This window comes from Agelaius phoeniceus, chromosome 4 (genome assembly GCF_051311805.1).
Source record: "Agelaius phoeniceus isolate bAgePho1 chromosome 4, bAgePho1.hap1, whole genome shotgun sequence".
Taxonomy (NCBI): domain Eukaryota; kingdom Metazoa; phylum Chordata; class Aves; order Passeriformes; family Icteridae; genus Agelaius; species Agelaius phoeniceus.
The window spans coordinates 33,978,575-33,992,803 of NC_135268.1; the positions used below are offsets into that span (position 1 = coordinate 33,978,575).

A 14,229-nucleotide genomic window follows, 5' to 3' on the forward strand; every position below is an offset into this window, starting at 1 on the left:
AGTCACAGTCAATGTGAACTGTACACTCAATAAATTTGGCCCTGTAAAAACCCATGTGTTTCTAGGCATTAAAAAACCCAAAACCCTAGGGTTGAGCAAGCAACCAGAGCAGGGGATCTCAGCATCATGGTTTGTGTTTTGCCTTTGCTCCAGACCGTTTTGTGCCTCCAGTTGTACCCAAGTACTAGAGTGAGTAGAAAAGATCATCTTTGCTGCATTTGTCACTTGCATAGTGAAGGTTGTTGTAAGCTGAGGTACCAAACAGTTTGAGTGTGCAAATAGTCAGCATTGCCTAAGCCATTACCCCTTCAGGATGTGTAGCAGTAGTGATGCCATGCTGCATGGGGTCATGCTGCTGTGCTGTGCTCAACTCTTCAGAATTCTGTGCTCCATTTGCTATATATTTACCCTCTGTGGTAAATTGTGTGGTGCAGCATGGAGCAGTTATCTTCAGGGGAAATCATTGTACTCTGAGTCAAATTTAAGTGAGTGGTGACAGGAGGAATAGTGGATTCAATCAATAACCTGCCTGTCTCCCCGTTTCCCATTTTCCCCATACAGGGAATGATTCATTGTGTGCCCAGATTCTCTCTGTTTCTCAATTAAGAAGCTATGAATTGAAAACTGGCATCGACTTTTCACAATACTGCAAGGTCTAGATCCCCTTGGGCTTTCATCCCTCCTGCAACTGAACACTTCAACCTCCAAAAATTTGTTTTGGCTTTTGAGGTAGGGATGTCATATCATTTTACAATAGTGAGTGTTTCTTTCCACTTGCAGCTATGTGGAAGTCACTACAGGGACCGAGATTGTTCAAGTGTTCAGCAAGAAAAGCTGTATCACGTTCATAAATCTCTAAGTCAAATCTGAAATAAAAGTCATGCAGCAAACCGGAAAATGAATTTTATTTTAAATCGAAACAGGGATCAGCAGATATAGCTTGGGATTTGGAAATGATTAAGTGTAGGATTCAGTTAAGAAGTTTCACCTCTCAAGAAAATATAAAGCAAACATTCTTATTCCTGACCTATAGATCTTCACTGTGTTCAGAATAATAAAATGACTGATCCAATCACATATTGATGCAGAAGCTCTTGGGGCATTTTTACTGAGACACGAGTCAATAATAGATTTTGTAGTTTTGGCTTTTCTTTCCTGGTTAGGTCATGTTTTAGTTTCAGCTCCTCTCCCCCTGAATTATAAGTCCTACTGGTAGATGTTGAAATGTGCAGAATTTCACCTTATTCTTGCTTACATCAATGGGAATTTTGTGTAAATTGAGATTGCAGTCCTGAAAGTACAAGTGTTCTTGCTGTATTTCTTGTCTTTTAGACTCATGTTCAGTGAAAAAACTGAGATTCAGAAGGAAATGTATTGAGCAAAGTATATAAATCTGATGTCCTAAGTGGATATAATTACAAAACTAAATTAATGGTGTTTCTAATTGATTCAATTCAATGTGTACTTGTAGTTTTCAGCTTTGAATCCTAGGAAGATTTTCAAAGCCTACTTAATCCTGTCTTCTTGAGACTGTTCCCTACACCAACTATTAACCCAACTTTCCCTTACTTGTCATCTTGTCGCTTACTACTTGCTTTTGAGGTTTGGATCATGGATTTCCCTACCATAGCCAAAATGACTTATAGATATTTTCCAAATTTAAATACCACTCTACTGGTACTGTTGTTGAGTCTACACTGATGGTATAGATAACTTCATCATATTTAGCTCCTATTTCTCTTTACTTACTTTGTTGTCTTAGGAAATGACTGATAGTATGAGTTAACGTGGCTTGTAGGGTACGATGAGGTGGTAGGAAAAATATTTTGAGCATTAACATATAATCCCAAAATATCCCTAATCTCACTGCGCATGAATTATGCATCTGCACAAATTCCATTGGACAATTTGAATTTGAAAAAAAAACATGACCAAGAGTAACACTTGCCATTTCCTGGTGGTAATGCTCATACTTTTGATGTGAAACTTTGCTTTTCTCACTCCACAGAAGAATCTGATAGATTGGAGCACTCTCTTCAGTCTCCTGCAAAAGACAGAAATACATGAATTAGCTATTAATCCCAGTCTCTATCTGCCACTGGAAATTTTCACTGACTAGACCATTCTCAGAAACAAAATAATGAAGAGCAAAGTTTATATTTGTAGACTTTATTTTAGTAGGCTTTATGCACAGACTGTGTGGGGAAGCTTTTTTTATTGGGAGACAGTTTTTTTGGGAGTGATGTCAAGGTCAGGAATTTTGACCTTTGGGAATAGGAGACAAGATTCCTCCCCGTTCATAGGATCTGAATGCTTTTTCAAAGTTTCTCCGTCATCTCTCTCCTGCCTTTATTTTTCCTTTTGTGATGAATTCTTATGAATGGAAACTGTGTTTTATCTGCTATCATGCCCCACTGAAGGAAAGTACAGGAAAGATTTTAGCTTATATTTCACCCAGATGCTTGATGGGCAAAATCCTCCTTGCTTTGGCATTTTCCTGTGAATTGGAGCAAGCAATGCTGCACTTGATATTATTTCCATTAAGCTTTGTGAGATTTAAGACAGAATCACTGAAGCAGTGACCTCTGACTCTGACAAAAATTTTTTCAAGTCAAAGCTCTTCCCAAGTGCATGATACATAGATTAGCAGATTTGTCAAAACTGACTTTAAGCCATCTTTGGCCTTCCTAAAATTCCCTTGTGTGTTATTTACCTTTCATTGACCTATTGTAAGTACATCTCCACTGAACAATTATACCAGAATCTGAAATTCAGGAAATAATGATTTTGGTTGTCTTGAGCCTCGACCTAACATCAGGAGAATTTAGCTTGGAAATTACTGCTGATATTTGTGAGATCTAATGTTTTGTCTAGCTGTGTTGAAACAATTTACTGAAACATTGATGTTAGGGTTTTTGCCTCCAAAATAAAAAGCTAATGTAAAGTAGTATAGAAAAGGAAACCAAACAGAGATACTTGTTTTACCTTAATCTGAAAAGTAATAATACTAAAACATCCTGCTACATCAATTCTGATTTTAAGACTTAAGCATCTGGAAATGAAGATGTGGTAGTCCTAAGCTTTTGTAATAGAATTTGGATCCTGGAACTGGAAGGATGTGAAAAAATTTGCTTACCCTAGCTTCCTGATGAATAAAGCATTCATTGTTAATTAATGCTTGGGAAGATAATGCTGTGGTGGTGCCTTGAAAAGATGAAAGGGTATGAATCTTTCAGGTTTCAATTCACATGAAATTTATACACATACTGAACTTTATCTGGAGAAGTTACGCCATGAAAGTTAGTACTGATGTTGGATAGGAAATTCTGAAAGTAATTCTGGAGATAATATTTCAAGATAAACTACTGTTTGGATTAAGAAGAAATATAAGTATTATGTTAATCTTGGTTTGTGATGTCCTTCATCAAATTATCAATATATTACTTTTGCTGCAGGCAGTTTCTTCTTTCGTCTCTACCCAGATACCTTAGGAGGAATGCTGCTGAAATTGGATTGAGCAACCTGGTCTGAAATAAATTTGACTCTCCACTCTGAATGGCAGGCTGCACCAGAGGATATCCTGAAATCCCTTCCAACCTGAATTATTCTACCATTCTGTGTTATACTGATGAGAGACCAGAACAGGGCCCAGCTAACCAAGGATGTATTTGAAATTTCAGGTGTACTGGAAATGCAAGCAGCTGCCACAATACAAGAAGTAAAATTGTGCCTTCTAGCAATAACTGATTTGAATAAAATCTCCTACTTTTCTAAGGAAACAAAAGAGATACAGATGGGAGTGAATTAGGAAGAGAAAATCTATTGTTCTGATGCTTTAATCCATTTTAATATGTGAGCCTGGAATTCCTCCTAAAACAAAGTCCTAAAAGTAATAAAAATTCAGGGACTTTGTTTTAGGAGGAATTAGGTGCCAGCAGCTATTTCCTAAGAGCTGAGATGACACTGGCCTGAAGAATGACAGCAGGACAGTCAGCTCTGGAGTGTTGCATCAGTGATTCTGCACACCCCAGCCTAAGCCAGAGCTTCTGAAATGTGTTCTCATGACTGGGAATCCAGCTGCTCTCTCTAGGATGCAGGTAAGCTTCAGCTGTCATTTCATAGCTCTTCCTCTTTTTTACCTCTTGCTTTTCTCTTGACTGGTATTGATGCCAGAGCTTAGTAAAAGGTAATTCCAGTATTTTCTTTGCTCAGCCTGACTGACTCACTCCTCAGTCAGCAGTCATCAGCACCTGTGCTTTGTGCACTGAACTGAATGACCTTTTCCACCTACTCAGGACAAATACTTTTTTTCCTTAGCAAAGATAGGGCCTTTCTTCACCAAGAGTGAACACATCAATTTAGAGCTAAGTGGGAAAAACCAAATTCTGGCATCCTAGTTTCAGCAGGCAGCCTTAGTTTATATGCCAGCAAGTTGCATGGCATTATAACACATTTTTATTCAAACAAAAATGAACAGTTTCCATAGTTACGAAAAAATTATAAGATGCTATACAAAACTGGGAAATGAATGCATTATCATTACAGGATACAATTGACAATGAATAAGAAGAGCCCTTTCTTTTAGTTTTAACCAGCTGGGTGGTGACATCATGCCAGTTGGTATTATATGCAGTGCAAAATCTGAAAGAATACTGAACCCTTTATGGAGTGAATACATAAATGTATAGCTAGTGTATTTCCAGGTATGCCTCAGATATAGATATATATATATCATTGGAATCTTTGTAGAGACAGTCATTTGGAATAGAACTGGTGCCTTTGCTCTCTCTCATACAAGAGAATGTTTTCTTTCTGTTGGGGAAAATATATTTGATTTTCATTACTTGTTTTGAAGGCATGAAAAGAAAAATTTTCAGCATTCTGGTAGACACATTTTGACTTCATAACCTCTCTTGATACACTACATAAATGGCTTGACTTAGCTGAGAATTGCACTGCTGCCAAAATTGGTGAATCGTGAATTTAGCTAAACTTTGGCAATCTAATTAGAGCAATTGACATGCTTCTGTTAGTTTGTGTTGATGGGAATCAGGTATCTATATATAGCCATCTATGCTTGCATGGCTTCTTTCCACAGTTCATGACTGACCTGGATTTGGGTGGCAAGACATATTGGAGAGTCTGCTGCCAGAGTTAAAAAATATTTCTGTAGACAGAAAGAAAGCAAAAGCTTAGGGATGTGCCCTTTGGTGATCATCTGAGATTATGAGAACTACAAAGAGGAGGCAATTTTCATTGTACAGAACTGGTCAGGAGGATCATGTCATACAGCATGGCTTATCACAGACCTGTACATTTACTATCCTTGTGGTCACTGTGAAGGGCTCCATAATGGTTGTACCTGACAACCATCACAGGAATAAAATAAATGCAAGTACAAATAAATAGAAAAAAGTAGATATCATAAACATTGGTAGCTTAAATATAAAATATTATTCTGCAAGTCAAGGAGAAGTGAGAAAAAGCTGGCTAAAGAAACAAAACTAAAACCAAAATAATTTTTCCAGCGTATTTGGAAAAGAAGCCAGATGGCCTGTACTGTGATAGCCAGACTGTAGAAGGAGCACTCAAAGAGCATGAGGCCATTTCAGGGAAGCTCCATGAGTTTCATGTATTCATGTTCATTGTGGAAGAAGCAAAAATGTTTGCACCCTGTAAGGCTCTAACACAGGAAAAAAGGAGTCAAGCAAAGGATTTGTTTAAACCACACAGACTGCAGAAGAGTATGTGGTACAATTAGATGGAAGGAATCCCCCAAAATCATCAGGCTGGTTAATTTTCACATACTAGTTCAAACACTGCTGAAGTATGAAGCATGTTGTGCTTGTAGGCTCCCTTTGGAGCAGCCCTGGTATCCAGAGACAGGAGAATGGCAACTCTTACATCCTAAATAAAAAATTTTGGTGGGAGCAAAGTGGGGAAGCACAGGCTGCCATTCTGAATCCTGTACTGGGCAGATCAGCAGAAGCTTTGGTGAAGGGCAGATTTCGGCACAGCTCTGTTGGCAGAGGTTGTGCTTTTTTTATGGCTTCTTGAAGTTCTTTCAGAGCAGCAGCAGGAAGCATATCTATGGGATGACTTAGTCTGCTAAAATAATGTACTGAAGTTTTCAAAAGGCAAACATTCTCCTAGAGCTTTTAAGGCACTGGTGGAGCAAGAGGAAAGATTGTAACATGGATGAGTCATTGGCTGAAAGATAAACCAATTAATGACTTGGTCAGAGACAGTGAGAAAATGTGCAGATGATCCTGTGTTATTCAAGGTACTGAGGGGGTCAGTGGCAGACAGCACAGACTCATAACAGGGCTTTACAAGATCCATGTATGAATGAAGTGTTAGGCAAAATTTAATACAGATAAATGTAAATTGATCCACTGGGAAAAACAGTCTAAGCTTTGCATTCACATGATAGGCTGTGAACCTGCCATCTCCCAGCATTTTCCAGTCTGATTATCTTAGTTTTGGGCAGATTTAAGTGGGATCCATATCTGTTTGTAATGAAGGACAGAAAGCAAATCACTTTCTATATGTGCATTTCAGGAGAAAGAGATAATTTTCTCATTCAAGCTGTAGTCATTTTTGAATGAGAGAGGAAGGTCTTGAATTGTACTATAACCTGTTCCATTAACAGAGTAGCACAGCAGTTTCCATTTTTAGATCACTTCACAGTGTGCAGCAAGGGAGCAATTTCATTGCCTTCCCAATACAATCTGGGCTTTACTGTGTATATGGGCTTTTTAATTAGCCCCCCTCCCCCCCTGCACACATATTTATACAGGGAAATTTATTCAAGAAAATGCACTTTTGGGTACATTTCCAAGTTTTGTGTGTAAAATAGCATTCGATGTGAAAGAAAGCAGAACCATTTCAAATTATTATGTCACCCAGACAGGAAAGAAAACAACATGATGTCGAAAAACCAAATGATTGAATATTCATGAGAATAAAACCTATTTAAACCAAAGTTGTTACAGTCAACCATTTATAAGCAATCCACATGTTGAAATTTGTATTCTGTATATATTTGATAAGCAACTGGAAATTGTAAACAATGAAGTAAAAGCCAGTCAAATCACAGAGTAACTAACAGCAGTGAAAAAAAACCCCAGCATTTAAAAGTACTTTTGTTTCTTGAAATTGTCTGTGCTGCTTTAATATATCACCGGGCTAGAATATTACCTGCAACAGAGCCTTGTTTAATAAATATGGGATCTTACTCTGGAATCCAAATTTCTGATGCCCCTGCGAGTCGATGGTGTTGGCAGGTAACTGTCAACATTTTGGATTATTATACCAAAAAATAGTCCTGCTCATGGCTGATACCAGGGGCTGGGGACGTACGTGACTCATTTGGAGACATAATCCAGCACTCAAACAGCACACGTTAATTGCTTGCTTGGCACAGCAGTTCTGTCTGAATTTTGTTGCTTATCCTGTAAATCATTACGAAATCCTGTCTGTCTTCTATAGAAAAAGAACATGACACAGCAAGAAAACCAATGTATATAGAAGCTGTGATTGTCTGTGCTCACACAGGAGAATCAAGGCTAGAATAGAAATTGCTTGCTTAATTTGTTGGGTATAACTTTCTGTCTCGCCCTTAGCTCCTTGTAAACAGCTTATGCCTTTCGTGTGGCTTAGGAGCTTTCATGGATGGTCATAATCCCTCACATTTCTAGCACGTTATCTATCTATAGGCCTGTGGCATTAGTGCATTAGAGCACTACCTGAAAAATAGTAGCAAATTTGTAATGGGAATAATAATTTAATATCAGAAAATGTGACAAAAAGAAGATGGATATAATGATAGTAAATGGCAGATAGTCACAGAAACGAGATATTCTTCTTATTCTGAATTATTTGACTGAAAACATAACTGTAATTTCATGTCACCTAAGGTTTGCTTGGAAAAGTTAAAATCTTTAACAGAAGGCTGTAAATAATATTGCCATACTAGACAGATGTTGCTTTAAGCTGTCCTCCTTACAAATATAAAGATGTCCTTTTGGTCAGGGATCAGAGACAATGCAGTATAATTGCTTATCTAGCCAGTAGCCTGAGGTAGGGGAAGGTGAATGCTTAGAATGACTAACTGTCTAAGTCCAAGCCATACTGGAAACGAATTGCTGTTGAATAAAAAATATATTTGATGGTGTAAATTTTTTAAAAAATATTTTAAAAATACAGAAGACAAATTTGTCTAATCACGCATTATCTGAAGACATATTACATCTAGCTCTTTGCAAAGTGGTGGGATAGTATTATGATTGTTATCTCAAAGGCCACTAAAGGTAGGCTGTGAAGTCTCTTAGGTATAAGTACATTGTGTAACCAGATTGTGCAAAAGTAAAATTCTGCATATAGCATTTTTATGATTATCCAAAAATAGTGACTAGATAAGATTATCTTTGATTATGAGGACTAACTGTAAATACCAAGCTACTATAACTAATTATTGCGATCTTACACTATTTACAGATCTTGGAAGGAAAAGCTCCCAGCTTTTTCCAGCACAGAGCATCTTGGGGTCAACAGCTGAAACAATGAAGTAGGAAACTCATTGCTTGCACCTGAAATGCATTACTTTTCCTTAATAAGGTATTTTTTCTTTCTGTTTCCATCTTTAAGGATAGCAGAGAATTTCCTAAAGGCAAAAAATACTGTAAATTTATTTGTAGAAATGGTATATTTTATCAGTGTGAGGATCAGAAAGAACCTCAGGCTCATTGGATCTTGAGAGTGCCTTAGGAATAAGGACAAATAGACTTAGTGCAGATGTTTGAAAACATAAAAATGGGTTTTGTATCCGAAGAAAATTAAAAGCCATACTGACGTTTCAAAGTGTGCACTTGCTAACTGATGAATGTGTGTTGATATACTGAGGTAAACTGTAGAACTTCAAATGCACTTAAAAAATAAAATTTATTGCATTCACTTGTTTTAATATCTTCATGCTAAAATAAGAACCATTATTTCAGTAAATTTCATTGAATTATAGCATCTATTCATCTATGCAAGCAAACTGTTAAAAAAATGTTCTTTATCTGGTTTTAGAGCTTATTTATACAATACAACAATTTATACAGACAACAATAGAGCTTATTTATACAATACAACAATTTACTGGAAACAGCAATGAAATAATAATAAATGAAAAATAACAGCAGGAGCATTAATAATAGAGTGTACAAGGGAGATGAACATTTCCCATGCAAATGGTCACCATCTAGACGCCTGTCCTCAGGAATAATCAGTATTAATGCATATAAATCTGTTTAATGAAACCTGTAGTAGAAAAACAGCACACAGTGGGGATTTTGTCAACTGACATTCTCTTGAAGCATGTGAAAATTTTTGTATATCATGTAAATGGCACACAGTTAATATAATTCTAAGTGAGAAGAGGCACTACTAAAAAGCAAAATATTGAACAATCTACTTTGTTAACAACTTTATCTTGTCATGTAGTTTTTCTAATTATGTTATAGATAAAATACATGCCTGAAGGACAGCATCCTGTGGCAGTGACCCACATTCCAGCTGTTTGTGGGGAACTGCTGCCTGTAGGATGGACTCACATTGAAGAAGTTCATGGAGAACTGACTCCCATGGGAGGGACCCCACAGTGCAGCAGGGGAAGGACTCCTCTTCCTGAGCAGTGGCAGAAACAAGGTGTGATGACCTGATCATATTATGACCTGACCATATTATGAACTGACTATAACTCCCCATGCCCTGCTTCCCTGCATCTCTGTGGGGGAGGAGGTAGAGGTGGGAAGGAGGAAGAGGTAGGGGGAAGATATTTTTAAGATTTATTTTACTCCTCATTATCCTGCTCTGATTTTGTTAATAATAAATTCAGTTAATATCTCCAGTTTGAATCTCCACTTCTCCAATATCTCCAGTTAATATCTCCAGTTTTGCCCGTGACAGTATTTGCTGAGTGATATCTCCTGGACCCTATCTCAACTCATGAATCTTTGTTATATTTTCTCTCCCTTGTCCAGCTGAGAAGTGGAGTAATAGAGCAGCTTTGGTGGGTATCTGACATCCAGCCAGGGTCAACCCACTCAAATGTCAATGACATTTTGGAAACTCAAAGTCACAGGCACGCTGTACTACCAAACCTGTATGCGTGACTTATGGAAATGGATTTGATTGGTGTGCAAGCTAACAAAATAAGTCACTTGATTACTGATGATCATGAGTGAAGATATGGAAGAATGAAGATATAGAAGTGTGAAGATGTCAAGTAATGCATAATTAAAATGACTGATTCATGATCAAGGCACTATTTTCACTCCCTACACGGAGGAATCCTTCCCCAATCATTATTGATTCTTGGTTCAGGTTTTGACTTCTCTGTACAACTCTGCTGCTCTAATATCTAGAAAGGCAGGTGCTGCCATTGCATATCAAGGAAACATCTTGCAGCAGGTCAAAGGGTGTCACATCAACAGGATCACCTTTGTTGCTATTACAGTGCTCACAGACAATTTTACTGTCTCCAATAACTCTATGGAAAGAGCCTGGGTTGACATTTCAGCCTACACAGAGTGGTGATATAAAACTAATTAATTATCCTGCTAAGATGAAAACAAAAGAGGAAGAAAAGTGAAAGCATACACAGACACAGGCATAAATCAATTTTTGTCTTTTAGCATATTGATGCGTATATTTTTGTGAGGGCTGAAGTCACAAATACTCTGTTGTAATTAATATTGTGCTCCAGGGAATTAGGAATAATTTCTGCAGTAAGCCCAGGGGGCCTGTGGATGACCCTTCTGCAAAGATGAGTTGAACTCGCAGAACTACTGATCACACTCCTGGGGAATTGGGGGACTCTGGAGGACCATTGTGCCATCCACCTCTTGAGAACCTAAAGGTGTTTCATTGCATGTAGATTTCTATAAAATAATAGAGGTTTTTCTTGAGGATAATGCCAGATTTATTCCAGAAGCACAAAACTAAAAAAGTGAACAGCTATTTTCTCAAGGGCTAGAAAAGAAACAACAATTTTCTGAAAAATCCTGGTATACAAAATTACAATTGATAAAATAAATACAGGTGTGACTTATCTTGTTGGCTGATAAGTATCTGCTTTCTTATTGGATTCCTGCTGGCCCATTTGAGGGCTGTCTTGCTGCTGTGCTGAGTTAAATCCTTTATGGAAAATTTTGAATGTCCTTTCTTTTGTTTTTATGTCATCTTGCTGCAGGACTGACCAAAAAGAAGCTATCTGGTGAGACTGAGGATATGAGAAGTTGGGCCTTAGTAATATGTTTTGTACACTGGGCAACACTGAAAATGACAATTTATAAAATATCAGATTATCTTTTGGACTATGATTTGTGGGATATTTCCAAGTAGAAAAACACACCAGAGACAATTTTTTGAATACAGACAGTATTATTGACTGCTGTGCAAAAACCACCCGGTGGTCTGTGATTTCCACTGTGGCATTTCCTGCCAGCTTGCCAGAAGCTGCATCAGTTTACAAAATATGCATTTTTCTTCTTATAAAGCAGACTTCATAGGAATGCATTTACTATTTTTTAAATCCTTCAATAGCAGATATAGCTTGCCAAGGATAAAAAAAAAATCTCATAAATATATGATAGTTTGTTTTATTCATTCACAATTGTATCTTACAAGATACAATGTGTATTCCAGGGGCTTTTAAGATATTTTGTCTGCTGACTCTTTATGGACTCAAAGCAATTTAAAAAAGTAGAGTAAATTTCCACTTATTTGTATTTCTGAAAGTATTTTAAAAATGTGGTTATGACTAACAGGCTGAACATATTTTGTAAATGTTTTATGACTTTTTTTCTGAAATGATTGTGAAGTACATACTTAAGTGTAATGTATACCAACAGGCAAGCTATAACTGCTGAATGTTAAACAATTTCTCATTTTTAGTTACACTTCTGGCATTTAATTGACCTTTCAAAAAAGAAAGCACACATGCAGAAATTCATCTAAAGTGCACTTGAAGTAATGATTTGTCCCAGCCTTGGTTGAATTTTGAGATATAAAATCAGTAAATTTTTGTTTCCTTTTATGATTTTGTTAATTAATGGTATTGTTTGGGTGTTTTTTTCCTCCTGCCCCCCCCCCCCCCCCCCCACTTCTTCATTTATTAAAGACTTAAAATTATGAGAGGAAAATGATTTGTAAGAAAAGCTAGGGGCCATTCTTGGAAGCTATATTCACTTCCTAGGTGTGTCTGGGCATTTATTTGAGCTCTGGGAAGGCACATGCATTATAAAATTCACATTTATACATAAAAAATGAAGTCTAGATGATTATAATAATCATCTTGTCTGGAAATCAGGTACCATAGCTAGAGTTTGGGCAGAAAATATGCTGATATTAATAGCTGAGCTATCCAAGTACATTTTGCACCTCAATACAACTGAGACTGCATATCTGCATGTTTGTAGGGAGGCAGTATTGTGTATCACACTTTTGGAAGTTATCTTATCCACTTAAGAAATGTGACTGCTTTATGTCTCTCTCTAAATGCTTTATGGTTCTGTACTCTTAGTGTCATGCAAATTTTTTTCTTCTAGGGGAAAAATAGCATCAGCATGTCTGATCATTGCTCCTAATCCTTACATGCTGTTTAGGAATTGTGTCCATCTGGTGGTTTTGCATGAAGTGTCCCAGTTACATAGGAATACATGTTCTAGTCATAGATTTCAATAAATGCCTTCTGATTCTTAGCCTAGAACTCTTGAACCTTGTCTCTTCCTACAGTCTTTCTTCCACCTATCCTCAGTATTATAATTCTGGAGAGGTTTTTAATTCTCTGTGCATTTAATCTATAAAACTAGATCAGTTTTATAGATTAAATGTACAGATCATTCACTGGTCAGTGAAGTTTCTGTTTCTGCTACTCCCTTTCTTTGTCTACCTACACTGTAAACATTATTTGAAATATAAACTACTGAAGTTAGGAAACAATCAGGTTGTATTACACGTGGTAATAAAATGGGCAGAGAAACAGAAATGCAAATTTTTTCTGTTGTTGAAGAGAACAGAGAAGATAGGAATGATCCTGTTAAATTGTTTTCAATATTAGTTCCATTATTGCAATTGACAGCTAATTCTCTCGTGCTACTTTCTCCTTTTTCCTGTTTGGTATCTGGATCTGTGAAATATTTCAGTAAAATATTTCAAAATTTTCCATGGAGAACATGGACGTTTTTTAGAAGTATCCTTAAACATATCAGACAATTCGCATATATATATCATCTACACGTGCATATTTTTGTTTCCATATTTTTAAATTTTACGCTATGTTTACCTGAGGACATGAGTGGATATGTATATACATATATATATATATATATAGCATTCAGTTTTAGTTTTTGTTAGTTATCTTTCACAGCCACTTTTAATTTAAGGTTTTATGTAAACAAATTTTTCAGATACTCTTTTAAATATTTTTTTAAATACAGTTTCCCAGATTACAAGCATTTGATGAAATGTTCACAATGTTTAACATTGATCTCTAGTAAAATTGAAGGAACCTGATCTAAATGCTCTCTAGTTACAACCCTTATGCAGAAATGCTGAAAGAACTGATTTACTATTGATATAGCAGGATTTATGTAATTTTGATTTTTTTTCTAGTGCACACTAGAGAAAAAGTTCTTGGAGAAGCCCACATCTCTTGTTTGTGTGCATGAAAGAGAGGACTAGTCTAATTCCCCCGTCTGGCTGAAGTGGCCTGTCCTTTTTCTATGCAAAATGTAAACCCTTTGATAGAAGTTATTGATTCAGACATGTTCCATAGGAGTCTATAGTTCTTATCTCTCATTGGACCAGGAGTTTGAGTTTCATGCTCTGAAAGTACACTGAGCATCAGTAGTGCATTATAGTCTCTCATCCTGGTGTGGTCAAGAATATCTTGGAGTCACAGGGTGTTTATTTCTGGCACAAGATTCTGCAATCTTTTCTTTTGAAGGCTTCTTTTTTAAAAAATTGTCGTTTTGCTTTGAAAATTTCTTGATCAGGTCTAATCTTGCATCATTTAGAAATTATTAAAAATTCTTTGAATGAAAACCAAAAAATGTTTGTTACAAATTGTTATAATTGTGAAACAAGTGAACTTAGCAGTAATATCTTGACTAAAGATTTAAAGTATATAATGGTGAATTAATTCTTAAAGTGTCATCCTTTTTTTTACTTGATGTATGT

At 36.5% G+C, this 14,229-nt stretch overlaps 1 long non-coding RNA gene across 1 annotated transcript; it reads left to right on the plus strand.

The window, feature by feature from the left end:
- Positions 1-3,920: 3,920 nt before the first annotated feature.
- On the plus strand, positions 3,921-11,021 carry LOC143693836 (uncharacterized). Its single transcript, XR_013181817.1, has 4 exons — positions 3,921-4,097; positions 8,500-8,619; positions 9,510-9,693; positions 10,029-11,021. It is a non-coding gene; the product is annotated as an uncharacterized LOC143693836 (long non-coding RNA).
- The last annotated feature ends 3,208 nt before the right edge of the window (positions 11,022-14,229 follow it).